Source organism: Bufo bufo, chromosome 9 (assembly GCF_905171765.1).
Source record: "Bufo bufo chromosome 9, aBufBuf1.1, whole genome shotgun sequence".
Classification (NCBI taxonomy): domain Eukaryota; kingdom Metazoa; phylum Chordata; class Amphibia; order Anura; family Bufonidae; genus Bufo; species Bufo bufo.
Window position 1 is genome coordinate 20,639,806 of NC_053397.1, and position 17,237 is coordinate 20,657,042.

A 17,237-nucleotide genomic window follows, 5' to 3' on the forward strand; every position below is an offset into this window, starting at 1 on the left:
AGGGAATTGCTGTTTCAGCAACTGCCTAATATATTCTCCAATGCAGGTTGCAGATGGATATGCAATCTCTGAGATTTCACAAGCTCCTGGAACACACTGCATAACTCCCAGATAAGGAAGGAATTCATGGCTTCCCAGACACAACCCGAGTCCTGCAAAAATGGAAATCAAAATGATGAAAGCAGCTGTCGAGGAGCTGGAATTCTGAAATGCATCTCTGCCACGTTATAAGAACTCTGCTGTTTAACCAGTATGTGTGGACTGGTGACGTTAAAGGGATGTTTAAGGGGGTCTTCAGCATGGGGAATGGCATGGCCTGACTGCTGCACTAGGGTAGGATTGAGGCTCCTCTGCAAAGTATTTTGGGGGGTCTCTTTCCTTCTCTTGAATGGGGGATAACAGATGAAGTATAAAAAAAAAACATACAACTAGATAACTTTCATAAACAGGTCCCAGATAATACTGCCACATCATGCTTATATAATACCGCCAATAAGGCAGACAGTTCTAGTCTTTATTGTGGTTCATCTTTGTTTTCATTCACTTTGTTATAGGCAAGCTGAAAGTGGTGGGAGTGGGTCGATGGTGGCTCATGTATGGCAGAGAGAGACCACCAAGTGATCCTTCCCTTTTCCCATGTTATAACTTACTGTATAACCAGACCTAGTGACCGGTACAATAAGTCATTTGAGATAGAGTGGTTGCTATGGATGCTCTTAAGATGGAGTGGTTGCTATGGATACTCATGAAACAGAGTGGTTGCTATGAATACTGTTAAGACAGAATTGTTGAGATAGAAGGGTTGCCATGGATTCTATTGAGATGGATAGATTGTTTTGCATGCTCATAAAACAGAGTGGTTGCCCTGGATACTCATGAGATGTGGTTGCCATGGATACTTTTGAGACAGACTGATTGCTATGGATACTCTTAAGATAGAATTGTTTCTCTGGATACTTTTAAGACAGAGGGGTTGCCATGGATACTCTTGAGATGGAGTGGTTACTTTAGATACTTATGATGCAGACTGGCTGCTATGGTTACTCTCGAGACAGAGTGGTTGCTAAGGATTCTCTTAAAACAGAATGGTTGCTCTGGATACCTCTGAGACAGAGTGGTTGCTATGGTTACTTTTGAGACAGAGTGGTTGCGAAGGATGGTCTTAAGACAGCATGGTTGCTCTGGATGCTCTTGAGATAGTGTGTTGTTATGGATACCCTTAGGCCAGAATGGTTGCTCTGGGTATGCTTTAGAGTGGTTGCCATGGATACTCTGCTTAGCACCCATAGATCTTGATATGGGGTAGTCAAGAAAATGTATCCATAGCAACCAGTCTATTTCAGAGTCCTGAGGGCCAACTGGGCACAAGGTTCAGGGTGGCAAAATAGCAAAAAAACTTATCAGTACTCAGTCATCTTGTTTTTGTCTCAATCTCTACTGAATTAATTTTAGATGGACATGCCCTTTAAGTAGAACATTTTCATTCTCTAATCAGAATTCCTGGTTCTATGGGCCTCGTATATCACATTTGTGTGAGGGAAGATAAGACCTTGTTACCCACAGCAATAGTTGTTATTCTGATTTTCACATGAATATCCCTTTAAATGGGCAGGGTTTATGCTAACTTGCTTTAAATTGGTTGGCCTGGACAATTTTGGGGCATTACTAAGCACAATATGGGTGGGGCTTAAAATGTCCCACAATTCAAGATTAAAATTTGGTAAGAACAGCATGTCATAGCAACCAATCAGAGTCCAACTTGTATTCTTTACTCATAAACGCTGTTTATTGTTTGGCTGCTATTGGCTACAAGGCCGCTGTTTGTCTCTGGACCGATGCTCCATGGACGCGTGGCGGCGCATGGCTTGTGAATGCTTCTTTACAAAGTAATTACAGTGAAATCCAAATCCAACAAACCACTGCACACAAACCAAACACAACACGCAGACGCTTCCTGTGGGCCAGACCGCTCCATGCAAAAATGCCATTTTTCATGCGTATCGCAAACAAAGCTCCCATTACTGGCAGTTAATCTCTGCTCTGCATCTCTGATTCATCCCGTATGCAGCCACACTACACGGCTTGTCTCCTCCGGTCGCACTCAGCTATGTCTCACTCACTTCTACTTTCTGGATTCTAAAAGTTAAAATATTTCTTAATATTGTATAAAATCGTAATTAAAGCAGATAACACTGCATCCAATGATTCTTCTGGGCTAGAGAGCTGAGCTATGGAGTGTTGCTCACATATAGCTTTGCAATTGTTGATCATTTTATACAATTTATTTGCTCGCCTCAGTTTAGTTGATATTGGAGGATGGCATGTCCCATATTGTCACATTTATTGACCTGCTGCAATGGTAATAAAACTCAGTGGCGCATAGTCCAAATAGGATTTTCAGTTAGGTATACCAGGTGCCTTGCAGGAAATGGCAGCTGATCCTCAGGGGTGGGACTTAGTTACATGTCATGCAAATGTGCCTATTCAGTTAATTTACCGTGCAGGAAAGGGCAGCTTCTCCTCAGGGGCGGGACTTAGTTACATGTCGTGCAAATGTGCCTATTCAGTTAATTTACCGTGCAGGAAAGGGCAGCTGCTCCTCAGAGGCGGGACTTAGTTACATGTCATGCAAATGTGCCTATTCAGTTAATTTACCTTGTAGAAAAGGGAAGCTGCTCCTCAGGTGCGGGACTTAGTTACAGGTCATGCAGATGTGCCTATTCAGTTCATTTCTCTGTACAATGTAACTTTATGCAGTACACTCTGAAAGCAAAAAACTTAGTTCTCAAGTTTTGAAGATAGTGGGTACTGTCCTTAAAGGGTTTCTATCACTTCGTATGACATAATTAGCTGTCAGACACTAGCGATCCGCTAGTGTCTGCTCTGGCCAACCATCCTAATATAAGAGCTTTTGGGGCAGCCGTTTTGCTAAAAAAAAGAACTTTTATAAATATGCTAATGAGCCTCTAGGTGCTATGTGGGCGTCATTAGCACCTAGAGGCTCCGTCTACCTTCATACACAGCCTCCGCCCAGCGCGTCCCTCCAGCCCGCCCATCTCCTGCTGAATGCGATCCTCCGTGTGACGCAGCGGACGAATTCTCGCGCATGCGCCGTGCGCGGCTGTATTCGGCGCATGCGCAGTGAATGTCTGACCGCTTCCCTGCTCAGACATCTCCACTGCGCCTGTTCCTTGGAGCACTATGACGTCATCGGCGCAGGCGCAGTGGAGATGTCTGAGCAGGGAAGCGGTCAGACATTCACTGCACATGCGCCGAATACAGCCGCGCACGGCGCATGCGCGAGAATTCGTCCGCTGCGTCACACGGAGGATCGCATTCAGCAGGAGATGGGCGGGCTGGAGGGACGCGCTGGGCGGTGGCTATTTATGAAGGTAGACTGAGCCTCTAGGTGCTAATGACGCCCACATAGCACCTAGAGGCTCATTAGCATATTTATAAAAGTTCTTTTTTTAGCAAAACGGCTGCCCCAAAAGCTCTTATATTAGGATGGTTGGCCAGAGCAGACACTAGCGGATCGCTAGTGTCTGACAGCTAATTATGTCATACGAAGTGATAGAAACCCTTTAAATATCCGTCTTTCTTGCACTTAGTGCCATTTCAATGTGAGGTTATTAACAGAAATTGGGACAGGGTAAAATGAAATAAAGTGCATGGGTGCTCTGACATAAAGCTCCAAATCCCCTGTGAAATGATTCGATTCTGGATATCTACAGCCACCACTAGGGGGAGCTTAGCAGTTTGTATTATATTGTATGCAATAAACTTTTAAGCTCCCTCTAGTGGTGGCCGCAGAGTATTTGGAGCTCTTTATTGGAAAAGTGGAGCTCCAACGGCTAATAAAGATATCTTAAGTAATTAATCATCAATAGAATTAGACCTATTTGGCTCAAAAATGGAATTCGAGGTTGGAAATTCACTTTAAATCGCAATATAATTTTGCTTAGGTGAATGGATCACCAGGCTATAGTGCCTCGCTATCCCCAGCATGGCATTGTAGTTCCCAGCTGGAGAGGCACAGGTTGGTGACCATTGCTAATGATATTGACCTCATCCACTGCAGTGATCATCAGAGGTGGCAATGTTATGAATGTACCCGATCGTCAATATCGGGGTCACATTAAATTGATCCCTTAATCCTTCCTGGATTGCTCGCATGACAGGCAACTTAGGTTTGAACCTTGGTGACACCAGGAAAATGAAGCCTGCACAGCATGGCCCCTAGGGGATATATTTCCCTTTTTAAATTCACTCACTTCCCAAAGCGAGCACCTGTTCCTGCTTGAACATCTCCCATCGCTGACCTCTGACCCCAATAATGTATGCATTACTTTGAAGAATAGGAAAATCGCATTTGCCGTAAACATTATGCACGGCACGGCCTGATCTCATGGCCCCTGTGAACATAAAACAGACAGTTGGCACCCGGCATGCCCTGCGCTGCAAGGAGGCACAGAGTTCCTTATAAGGAGAGCAGCGCGGGCCTCTGATACTCTTATATACAAGGAGCCCCAGATACAATGTAATCAGAGCACATTGTCATATTACAGTCACAGTGCTGCCGCTCTCAAATAGCAGCCAGGAGGGGGTTAATAAGACTTCTCACAAATTCCTCAGTTAATCCTGGTTGCTTCTGGAGGGGTAGAACTTGGAGCATGGGTCTGCAGAATAAAACCAGGCGCAATATTAATATATATATATATATATATATATATATATAAAAAAATATTGCAATTCTAACATAGAGGGTTGGCTGCTCCCAGACTTTTCTAATGTCCTATTAGGCCATGCTGATGGGGGCACCTCTCTCAGGACCGTTATCTATTAGGAGTGGCCACAAAGAGGGTCTTGTTCTCTCTGAAGGACTCGACATGTGTGAGTGTTATTATGAATAGAATGGATTTCAATGAACAGCATGTAGTACATGATTTCACCTGTGGTGGCGCTACAGGGAAAGTGAACACTTGGTGCTAGGTTCTGCTGAAGATTATTGCTGATTGTCTAAGGGCTCATGCACACGAACGTATTTTCTTTCCATTTTTTTTTACGGACCATATGCGGAACCATTCATTTCAATGGGTCTGCAAAAAAAACGGAAGTTACTCCGTGTGCATTCCATTTCCGTATGTCCGTATTTCTATTCGGCAAAAAAAAAAACACATGTCCTATTATTGTCTGCATTACGAACAAGGATAGGACTGTTCTATTAGGAGACAGCTGTTCCGTTCTGCAAAATACGGAATGCACACCGACGTCATCTGTATTTTTTGCGGATCCGTTTTTTGCGGGCCGCAAAATACATACGGTTGTGTGCATGAGCCCTAAACCTGTGGTCAGGTAATTTTCCAGTAGTTTTGAACAACCCCTTTTAGAGATATTTTTGCTATAATCCATCTGACCTAGATCGTGGGGGTCTGACCCCCCAGACCCTTGCTGATCAGCTGTTTGAAGAGGTGGCCGCTGAGCAGGGTGGTGTCTTCCTATCGGTCACATTACCCATTTGCAGCTCGGTCCCATTCAAGTGAATGGGCCTGGGCTGCAATACCAAGCACAGCCACTATACAATATGTGGCGCTGTGCTTGGTAAGCTGCAAGAAGGCCGCAGCGCTTGACCAGACCACCGCGGCCTCTTTAAACAGCTAATCAGTGGGGGAGTCAGATTCCCACTAATCAGATACTGATGACCTATCCTGAGGATTGATCATCAATATTGAAGTTTAAATCAGTTTTAATATAATAATCAATAAAAATCTGCAGAGGAATTTATCAATTTGTTTGATTTGACCTGAGATTTAAAATCCGTAATAAATCCGCCACATACTTCACTGATGTGAACTCCTGTTTGGACGCCGCTTATCCTCCCGGTTTCCCTGCAGCGATCTGTGAGAACCTTCTTCAGGAGAACCTTGCTGCCTCCATGTTTTCAACGTTGAGGGATCCTAGCAACAGGCACACTAATAAGGGTCTTAAAAATGTATCCACCATGTACGTCTCCAAGAAAGAGCGGCCATATTGCCTTTGGGAGCGTGACCTTGACATGGAGAGACCCTCCTGCACATTGACGTTGTGTCTTTAAATTATTGAAAGTTCTTGTAAGTTACTTATTGCTTGGTTGTTTTCTAAACACTAACATATCATTCATTAACCCGCTGAGGTAGCTAACGACGACCGACTCAAGTTAATGGTTACATTGTAGCACTATATGGTAGCGCACATGGCATGTGGGCTCATAATCCAGTACAATGACTTGCAAACACAATGCGATGGTCACCTGGGAGCAAAATCAAGGGGCGTACATATCATACAGCCACCATAGGGACCAGGAGGAAGGGAGCGAGCACAAATCGGGCTCCCAAATTCCGAGATGTGCTGTGTAATGGCTCCAGTCCGGGGCCCCGTTTTTTTTCCAGCACTGATAATTACAGCAAAAGCTGTCATTTTGTCACAGAGTCACCCAGGAAAATGCACAGGCCCTGCTTTCTCCTCCTCCTTCCAGTTTCCTCTATCGAGTAGGGTAAGGTAGCAGGCTGAATGATTAGTGTGCACTTTTATGGCACTCGCGGTCATACTGCACTGAGGCTGACCATGCATTGTAGCATCAGCACAGAGTGTTTAAGCTTAGATTTATTTAACCCCGTCCTTCATTCACCTCTGTAAATATTACTGGTTAATATGGAACTCTCTCTTCCCGCACCAGTTCAGTCCTGTCCACTCATTAAAGGCAAAAAGGTCACAAGAAATAGTCCCATTTATAGAATATACTACTACTGTGCCCCGGGCTCAGCCATGTGTGCCATACAGACCTGTAACTAGGACACTACAACCCCTGCCCCCTCCCCCATAAAACACACACTTGCATGATGTGGCAGATTTTTTTCCTGCTCCTCTTAGTGAATGCACCTGCAGTAACCTCCTACGAGAGCATTACAAATTGCTTCCACAAGAGTGCCAACCACAGCACAGCACTATAAAAAAAAGACACAGAGTGCCCCCTTAAAGTATAGGCAGATCCCCCACTACGTCAGTTGGAGCTGTCATAAGTGCCACAATGAGCCCCCTACAGGTTTAGTCACTATGCTAGTGAGCCGCCCCATTGGTGCCACTTGCAGTGCCCCATAGTTGCCACCAAGAGAGTCCCAATATAAGTTCAAGTTACAGTATCTCTATAAGTCCTCCAATGTTCTTATAAGCGCCACCAAGAGCCCCTACGGGTTTCAGCCACTTTCCTTTTAAGTTCTATTTACTTTCCTTAATGGGTCATTGTGGCTAGCACCTATGGGCAACTAGCTAGAACTTAAGAGAAAAGTGGCTGAAACCTGTAGGGGCTCTTCCTCACACTGATAGGAACATTGGAGGACTTATGGAGTTACTGTGACCAGAACTTATATTGAGATTCTCCTGGTGGAATTTGTGGGGCACTGTGGCTTACACCTATGAGGCAACTAAATAGAACTGATGAGGAAAGTGGCTGAAACCCGTAGGGGCTCTTTCTCGCACTTTAGGAACATTGGAGGACTTAGAGGTACTGTGACTGGAACTTATATTGGGATTCTCCTGGTGGCATTTGTGGGGTAATGTGGCTAACACCTATGTTAGCCACATTACCCCACAAATGCCACCAGGAGAATCCCAATATAAGTTCCAGTCACAGTACCTCTATAAGTCCTCCAATGTTCCTAAAGTGCGAGAAAGTGCCCCTACGGGTTTCAGCCACTTTCCTCATCAGTTCTATTTAGTTGCCTTATAGGTGTAAGCCACAGTGCCCCACAAATTCCACCAGGAGAATCTCAATATAAGTTCTGGTCACAGTAACTCCATAAGTCCTCCAATGTTCCTATAAGTGTGAGGAAGAGCCCCTACAGGTTTCAACCACTTTTCTCTTAAGTTCTAGCTAGTTGCCCATAGGTGCTAGCCACAATGACCCATTAATGCTGTCACCCAGTAAGCTCCAGTCGTAGCATTACCATGTCCTCCAATGATCCTCTAAGTGCCACCAAAAGCCCTTACAGATTTCAGCCAATGCCCCATAGGTCCAAGTCCCCCCCCCCCCCCCCCCCTCCCAAAATGCCAGACAGACTATACTCACATTGTCAGCATGGGTTGACTGGGAACCTAAAGTGGCTCCGGAAAAAAAAATAAAACTGGCCCCATGTTGTTGGCAGTTCCAAGTTTACAGAAGGCAGAGCAACCCAAGTAGGCAGGGACAACAGAAGTAGGCAGGGCTTCCAATACTGTAATGCAGCACAAAATGCCACCCCAGCAAAACCAAATAGAACAGTGCAGCACAAAATACTACCTCTGTTATAGGGTAGTGTCAATCGAGGCTCACCGGAGTCTGAGGACACCCGAGCTGGAAGTATGGAGTCTAGTGGCAGAGGCCCACAGAAGCAGGAGGCAGGTAGCGTGGTCGATCAGTCCGGGTCGGCAGCAGAGATGGCAGCGAGATAACAGCAGGAGTAGACGGAGGCGTGGTCGGTGGTAAGCAGTGAGTCAATGCAGGCGGCAATTCAGCGAGGTCAAAACGGTCCGGGTTGGCAACGATGGTAAATCTGCAATAGCAGTGGAGGAGCAGAGAGGAAGCTTGCTACAGGCTTGGAGGCACAATAACCAGCAAAGGGCTGGGTTCAAGGGCTGGGTTTTTATAGGGCAGAAGCAGGTGCAAGAGATTGGAATAATCAGCAGGTCAAGGCAAGGACAAGAGAGGTAGTTAGAAGTTAGCTAGAGAACAGTCCAAGGAGAGACGGTAGCCTAGTGAGTAGAGCTACCGCCTGGGACATGACTGGCCACAGGTTCAAGTCCTGACAACCTCTTTCACCACAGTCTGGATGACTGCTTTGGCCATTGACCAAGTGCATAAGTAGCATTAATTAATAATTAGAGCATCAGATCGTTGTGTACCCGCCCGGCGGCCATGAGGAGAGCTTGGGCATCATCCCATCTGGAAATTTCCATGTTGTGGGGTAATGTGGCTAACAATGGCCAGTTTGCCCCTGATTGCTAGGGATCTATTAAGTGCCAGTCACAGAGTGCCCCCACATAAGTCCCCTTAATAGAGTAGGAAGGAACTTGATGACATAATGACACCAGAAGCTCAGAGAAGATTGATGTAATAAAAGAGAGACCACCTGTTTGACAAGTAGAGACCAATTGCTATAATACATTTACAACCAGTGAAGATGAGGAACCAGGCTGAGGGTTTAGTGGTCCTCTCCTGTCAGGTTTTACGAGTCATCAAGAAAGAGCGCCATGCCATCCTGTCATTAGATGGAGATGGTGAAGGACATGAGGAGGCCCCAATTTTGATTTTTACTTTTGACTTCCTCTTCTTTATTTGGTCCTTGGCCTCTCAGTTGGCCCAGTCACAGCCAAAGCTCCAAATATGTGGGGCAAAAAGTCTGAGCCCACTACTCAGTTTTTGGGTTCTTCATGGAACATCATGGCACTCTGTTAATCAGTTAATCTGATAAATGGTATAAGTGGTGGAAATCACAAGGTCAAGAGGTTGATAAATAAAGATGAAGAATACTTATATTAAGACAAATTAAATGCATAAAATTATATGTATTCTATATATACAGTATATATAGAATAGGGCAAAGATTCATAGTGAATGAGAATTGAGAACTGCAGTACCAGTTACAGCCATTAGGTGTGATGGAGAGCCATTCAATTCAAAATAAATCTACTATACAGTGTAGTTTGTAAGCTATAGTGTAGGGCACAGTGAATATATACTGTAATTGCCCTGTATAGATGGGAACCATATGCAGTGACTACATAAAAGCACTATGAGGTCATATTATTTATTATGAATGCAGGGAACGCTGGGCAGCAGCACGAATAGTCACCATTACAGCTTTCATCCAGTTTTCCTCGAATCCCGAGTGATCAATCTGCTTAGACATGTAATGACACAGGACTTGAAGATGTATCAATGCATGGCTAAGTACTTTTGCAGGATCTGGGAAAGCTGGGTGATAAGCACTGTGACTGTACCATTACAGCTTGGATCCAACTTTCCTAGAATCCTGAACGGTTAAAATGTTTTTTTTCCCAGAGTACAATATTGATGATTTATCCTGAGCATAGGTCATCAATATCTAAATCAGAGGGGGTCTGACGCCCCATACCACTACTGCCGATCAGCTGTTTGAAGAAAGCTGGGTGATGGTACCGTAATTGACATATACATCTAAGATACATAAGGTTCTCTTGAAGACGAGGCTTCAGTCTGATTGAGTCTGTGTATATGGTATACGGGTAATAGAGATGTTGGGTAGCGGTGTCCTGTTCTACAGCAGCGTCCAAGAAAATCTTCACACAGCCTTCACAATAATAGCCGGGGTCCGCTACTCGGATCAAAAACAAGAGATACTACTTATGCCTTAGAAAGTGTAAATGAAGCTGGCAGACTCGCTGAGATCACCATTGAAAAGAAATGAAGACTCCACCGGCCAATACACCGCCCCTCCAGTGTCCGCCAACAATGGAGACCTGGCACGCCGCCGGCTCCGAACAAATAGGAACCTAAAGGCAATCTGTCAAGAAAGCATTTGTCAGACATAAACCTCAGAGACATATCAAGTTCAAGAGCAAATCCAGTGAGATAAGAAACACCTGCTAATTATTCAGGTCCTGGTCTGTAGGAGCAGTATTATAACAGTTATATTCTTGTACATAGGAGCAGTATTATAGTAGTTATATTCTTGTACATAGGAGGCAGTATTATAGTAGTTATATTCTTGTACATAGGAGCAGTAATATAGTAGTTATATTCTTGTACATAGGAGCAGTAATATAGTAGTTATATTCTTGTACATAGGAGCAGTAATATAGTAGTTATATTCTTGTACATAGGAGCGGTATTATAGTAGTTATATTCTTGTACATAGGAGCAGTATTATAGTAGTTATATTCTTGTACATAGGAGGCAGTATTATAGTAGTTATATTCTTGTACATAGGAGGCAGTATTATAGTAGTTATATACTTGTACATATGAGGCAGTATTATAGTAGTTATATTCTTGTACATAGGAGCAGTATTATAGTAGTTATATACTTGTACATATGAGGCAGTATTATAGTAGTTATATTCTTGTACATAGGAGCAGTATTATAGTAGTTATATTCTTGTACATAGGAGCAGTATTATAGTAGTTATATTCCTGTACATAGGAGCAGTATTATAGTAGTTATATTCTTGTACATAAGAGCAGTAATATAGTAGTTATATTCTTGTACATAGGAGCAGTATTATAGTAGTTATATTCTTGTACATAGGAGCAGTATTATAGTAGTTATATTCTTGTACATAGGAGGCAGTAATATAGTAGTTATATTCTTGTACATAGGAGCAGTATTATAGTAGTTATATTCTTGTACATAAGAGCAGTAATATAGTAGTTATATTCTTGTACATAGGAGCAGTAATATAGTAGTTATATTCTTGTACATAGGAGCGGTATTATAGTAGTTATATTCTTGTACATAGGAGCAGTATTATAGTAGTTATATTCCTGTACATAGGAGCAGTATTATAGTAGTTATATTCTTGTACATAGGAGGCAGTATTATAGTAGTTATATTCCTGTACATAGGAGGCAGTATTATAGTAGTTATATTCTTGTACATAGGAGCAGTATTATAGTAGTTATATTCTTGTACATAGGAGGCAGTATTATAGTAGTTATATTCTTGTACATAGGAGCAGTATTATAGTAGTTATATTCTTGTACATAGGAGCAGTATTATAGTAGTTATATTCTTGTACATAGGAGGCAGTATTATAGCAGTTATATTCTTGTACACAGGAGCAGTATTATAGTAGTTATATTCTTGTACATAGGAGCAGTATTATAGTAGTTATATTCTTGTACACAGGAGCAGTATTATAGTAGTTATATTCTTGTACATAGGAGGCAGTATTATAGTAGTTATATTCTTGTACATAGGAGGCAGTATTATAGTAGTTATATTCTTGTACATAGGAGGCAGTATTATAGTACTTATATTCTTGTACATAGGGGGCAGTATTATAGTAGTTATACTCTTGTAAATAGGGGGCAGCATTATTGTGGTTATATCCTTGTACATAGGAGCAGTATTATAGTAGTTACAGTTAGGTCCATAAATATTGGGACATCGACACAATTCTAACATTTTTGGCTCTATACACCACTACAATAGATTTGAAATGAAACGAACAAGATGTGCTTTACCTGCAGACTGTCAGCTTTAATTTGAGGGTATTTACATCCAAATCAGGTGAACGGTGCAGGAATTACAACAGTTTGCATATGTGCCTCCCACTTGTTAAGGAACCAAAAGTAATGGGACAGAATAATAATCATAAATCCAACTTTCACTTTTTCATACTTGGTTGCAAATCCTTTGCAGTCAATTACAGCCTGAAGTCTGGAACGCATAGACATCTCCAGACGCTGGGTTTCATCCCTGGTGATGCTCTGCCAGGCCTCTACTGCAACTGTCTTCAGTTCCTGCTTGTTCTTGGGGCATTTTCCCTTCAGTTTTGTCTTCAGCAAGTGAAATGCATGATTTTCTCTCCCTTAAAAAACTCTTTGGTTGCTTTTGCAGTATGCTTTGGGTCATTGTCCATCTGCACTGTAAAGCGCCGTCCAATGAGTTCTGAAGCATTTGGCTGAATATGAGCAGATAATATTGCCCGAAACACTTCAGAATTCATCCTGCTGCTTTTGTCAGCAGTCACATCATCAATAAATACAAGAGAAGCAGTTCCATTGGCAGCCATACATGCCCACGCCATGACATTACCACCACCATGCTTCACTGATGAGGTGGTATGCTTAGGATCATGAGCAGCTCCTTTCCTTCTCCATACTCTTCTCTTCCCATCACTCTGGTACAAGTTGATCTTGGTCTCATCTGTCCATAGGATGTTGTTCCAGAACTGTGAGGCTTTTTTAGATGTTGTTTGGCAAACTGTAATCTGGCCTTCCTGTTTTTGAGGCTCACCAATGGTTTCCATCTTGTGGTGAACCCTCTGTATTCACTCTGGTGAAGTCTTCTCTTGGTTGTTGACTTTGACACACATACACCTACCTCCTGGAGAGTGTTCTTGATCTGGCCAACTGTTGTGAAGGGTGTTTTCTTCACCAGGGAAAGAATTCTTCGGTCATCCACCACAGTTGTTTTCCATGGTCTTCCGGGTCTTTTGGTGTTGCTGAGTTCCAAACAGTTGTTTTGGGCGCGCATAATGTTTTTGCTATCTCTCTGATGGGTTTGTTGTGTTTTTTCAGCCTAATGATGGCTTGCTTCACTGATAGTGACAGCTCTTTGGATCTTGAGAGTTGACAGCAACAGATTCGAAATGCAAATAGCAGACGTGAAATTAACTCTGGACCTTTTATCTGCTCATTGTAATTGGGATAATGAGGGAATAACACACACCTGGCCATGGAACAGCGGAGAAGCCAATAGTCCCATTACTTTTGGTTCTTTAACAAGTGGGAGGCACATATGCAAACTGTTGTAATTCCTGCACCGTTCACCTGATTTGGATGTAAATCCCCTCAAATTAAAGCCGACAGTCTGCAGGTAAAGCACATCTTGTTAATTGTATTTCAAATCCATTGTGGTGGTGTATAGAGCCAACATTTTTACAAGTGTGTCGATGTCCCAATATTTATGGACCTGACTGTATATTCTTGTACATAGGAGCAATATTATAGTAGTTATATTCCTGTACATAGGGGCAGTATTATAGTAGTTATATTCCTGTACATAGGAGCAGTATTATAGTAGTTATATTCTTGTACATAGGAGCAGTATTATAGTAGTTATATTCTTGTACATAGGAGGCAGTATTATAGTAGTTATATTCTTGTACATAGGAGCAGTATTATAGTAGTTATATTCTTGTACATAGGAGCAGTATTATAGTAGTTATATTCTTGTACATAGGAGGCAGTATTATAGTAGTTATATTCTTGTACATAGGAGCAGTATTATAGTAGTTATATTCTTGTACATAGGAGGCAGTATTATAGTAGTTATATTCTTGTGCATAGGAGCAGTATTATAGTAGTTATATTCTTGTACATAGGAGGCAGTATTATAGTAGTTATATACTTGTACATATGAGGCAGTATTATAGTAGTTATAGTCTTGTACATAGGAGCAGTATTATAGTAGTTATATTCTTGTACATAGGAGGCAGTATTATAGTAGTTATATTCTTGTACATAGGAGCAGTATTATAGTAGTTATATTCTTGTACATAGGAGGCAGTATTATAGTAGTTATATTCTTGTACATAGGAGGCAGTATTATAGTAGTTATATACTTGTACATATGAGGCAGTATTATAGTAGTTATATTCTTGTACATTGGAACAGTATTATAGTAGTTATATTCTTGTACATAGGAGCAGTATTATAGTAGTTATATTCCTGTACATAGGGGCAGTATTATAGTAGTTATATTCTTGTACATAGGAGCAGTATTATAGTAGTTATATTCTTGTACATAGGAGCAGTATTATAGTAGTTATATTCTTGTACATAGGAGGCAGTATTATAGTAGTTACATTCTTGTACATAGAAGCAGTATTATAGTAGTTATATTCTTGTACATAGGAGGCAGTATTATAGTAGTTATATTCTTGTACATAGGAGGCAGTATTATAGTAGTTATATTCTTGTACATAGGAGCAGTATTATAGTAGTTATATTCTAGTACATAGGGGCAGTATTATAGTAGTTATATTCTTGTACATAGGAGCAGTATTATAGTAGTAATATTCTTGTACATGCAGCCAGCCAGTCGCAGGGGCAACACGTGAGGTGCACGGTGGACCGATGAGGGGCCAAATCATATAACACACAGTTCATCAGTTTACTCACGGTTAGCAGAAAGCCTCCCTGGGCCAGCAGCACAGTGTTGAGCTGGACAGCACAAAATCCTCCGGGGCACGCTCTGTGGTGGGAAGCATCAGCCAAGATGGTGGTTGAGGTGCCCTTGATGTTAGGGGTGCTTAGGGTGCTTGTTGCGGCTGAGTCCCTTGATGGTTTTTGTCGTGACGCCAGTACCGTTAATAGTGGTACAACCATAGGTAGTAATAATGAGGTAGACAGTGGTAAGATGCAACTCACAACTTTTACTTTGGATGTCTTTTAGTTGCAGTAGTACAAATATGCAGTCTCTAGATGATACAGAGTTAATTCTGCAAATCCACTGTTTTAGGCTGTTTAGGTTTCTTGGTCTTTGGAGCAGTGGGTTAGGTGTACCTGGTTCCCTTAGATGCTTTGGATCCTATTCCTTGTCTTTCCCTACAAGCTGAATATTTTTAGACAGGAAAACTCATCTGTCTCTCAGAAGGTTGGTGTGGCTGCCTGAAGTTATAAAACCTCCACCATGCAAAGGTGTCTGTGGCCCTCAATAATGGCTCTTATCATCGATAATTCCTTAGGAAAGCTTGTTTATTTTCCAGGGAGGCAAACTCTTCTCCTACTGGTCAGGGATGCAAGTCTATAGTCCGGCCACAGAAGGAAAAACGCTCTTCTGCGCCTCACATCACCTCCTAGCGAAGTTGGCTCCACTCACTAATCTGTGTCATGAAGTCTTCACTTTACATTTTATTCCCACTAATCTGATCTGACCACCTCAGATCTGCTCACATCTCTAACTACATTTTCCTAGCTATCTTGCTCCTCATCTCCCCTGGTCTCAACTCTGTCTCACTAGGCCTGACCTGAGTATATATAGGACCTGAACTTTATCCCCATCTAGTGGCGGGATGTACAAATTGCACCTAATAGGCCTGTTAACAGGGATTTTGCAGATCCATAAATGCAAAGTTATACATGACAACCTAGTATTCTTAATAATATAAAAAGTGCTTTTTTGGTCAGATAACTCAATCGTTATTTACATGCCACCATTCCGGTCCATCTTCCATCGCTTGCGTTCGAATCGTAACGATTATCTGCTCGTCTAAATCCACCTTAAAGGTCCCTTAACACGAGACAACAGAGCAGCAGATTGCCGGGAGGGTGGCGATACTTCCCGACAATCTGCTGCTCGCTGGTGGAGGAGACCACCGCATTTACATGCAGCGATCTCCTCCACAGTATGGGAAGGAGTAATCGCTAATGCCATGGCTGTTCCTCATACTTGCTGGCAGCAGGTCCTGTTTACACAGCATGATCTGCTGCCAGTAAACAATTTTTGCGTGCGCACAAATGATTCAATTACACCACGCACAAGCGTTTTGCTCATTTATCGGGTAATCGGCGGTACATTTACACCGCCAGATAATCGCTAACAAGCATTCCTATGAACACCCATTTTATTATATTTTGGATTCTCGGCTCTTGTAAAGGTTCCTTACCTCAACACCAACACAGGTTGGTCCCAAGTTGCATAACTATATAGGTTGCAAAGGTTGTGGTCATACCCTGGTCTAGGAACCTGAAGGGGACAAAGGGGCCCTTTACCCTGAGTAAACCAGCGCATGTTCTCCATTTTGTATGACTGTTGAGTGCATTTGAAGGGACCAAGGTTAAAAATAATATAAGATTCTGATTCTTATTTTCAGTATATGTCATCCATATCAGCTTGGTGGACTCGACCCCTACACATTGGACAGCCCCTCTACTTCTGGCTATTTCTACTGTTTTAGTGTCTGATGCCAGTGGCTGCCCAAAACAGTTGGCGTACAGGGTGTCAGACCCCCACCTATCTGATATTGATGACATCCTAAGGGTTGGCCACCCATATCTAACCAGAGATGAGCGCCCACATACCTTTTGACTGACATGGCTGAACATCTAGCTAGACCCTGTCAATCTTCTGGCTTCAGAGTAGCGGTGCAAGCGTAGAAGTGCTCATTCAGTTTCGGGAGTAGTAACTGCGAGTGCATGGCTACACTTCGGGTTGTTTCGCTGCACCCAAACTCGAATCAGCCGTTCTACGCTTGCGGCGCAGGCAGAAGGTTGACAAGGCTGGGCTAGATGTCCAGGCCTGTTAATAAAACAATGCCACTTCTGTCCACAGGTTGTGTCTGGTATTGCAGCTCAGATAAATTGACATGAATGGGTCTGACCTGCAGCACCTACACAACCAATGGACAAAGATGGTGCTGTTTCTGGAAGAAAGCAGCCATGTTTTTCTAATTCTGAACAACCCCTTTAAGAAAATTGGTATCCCCAGTATGTGTGCGGTAATTGTACGGAAGTCT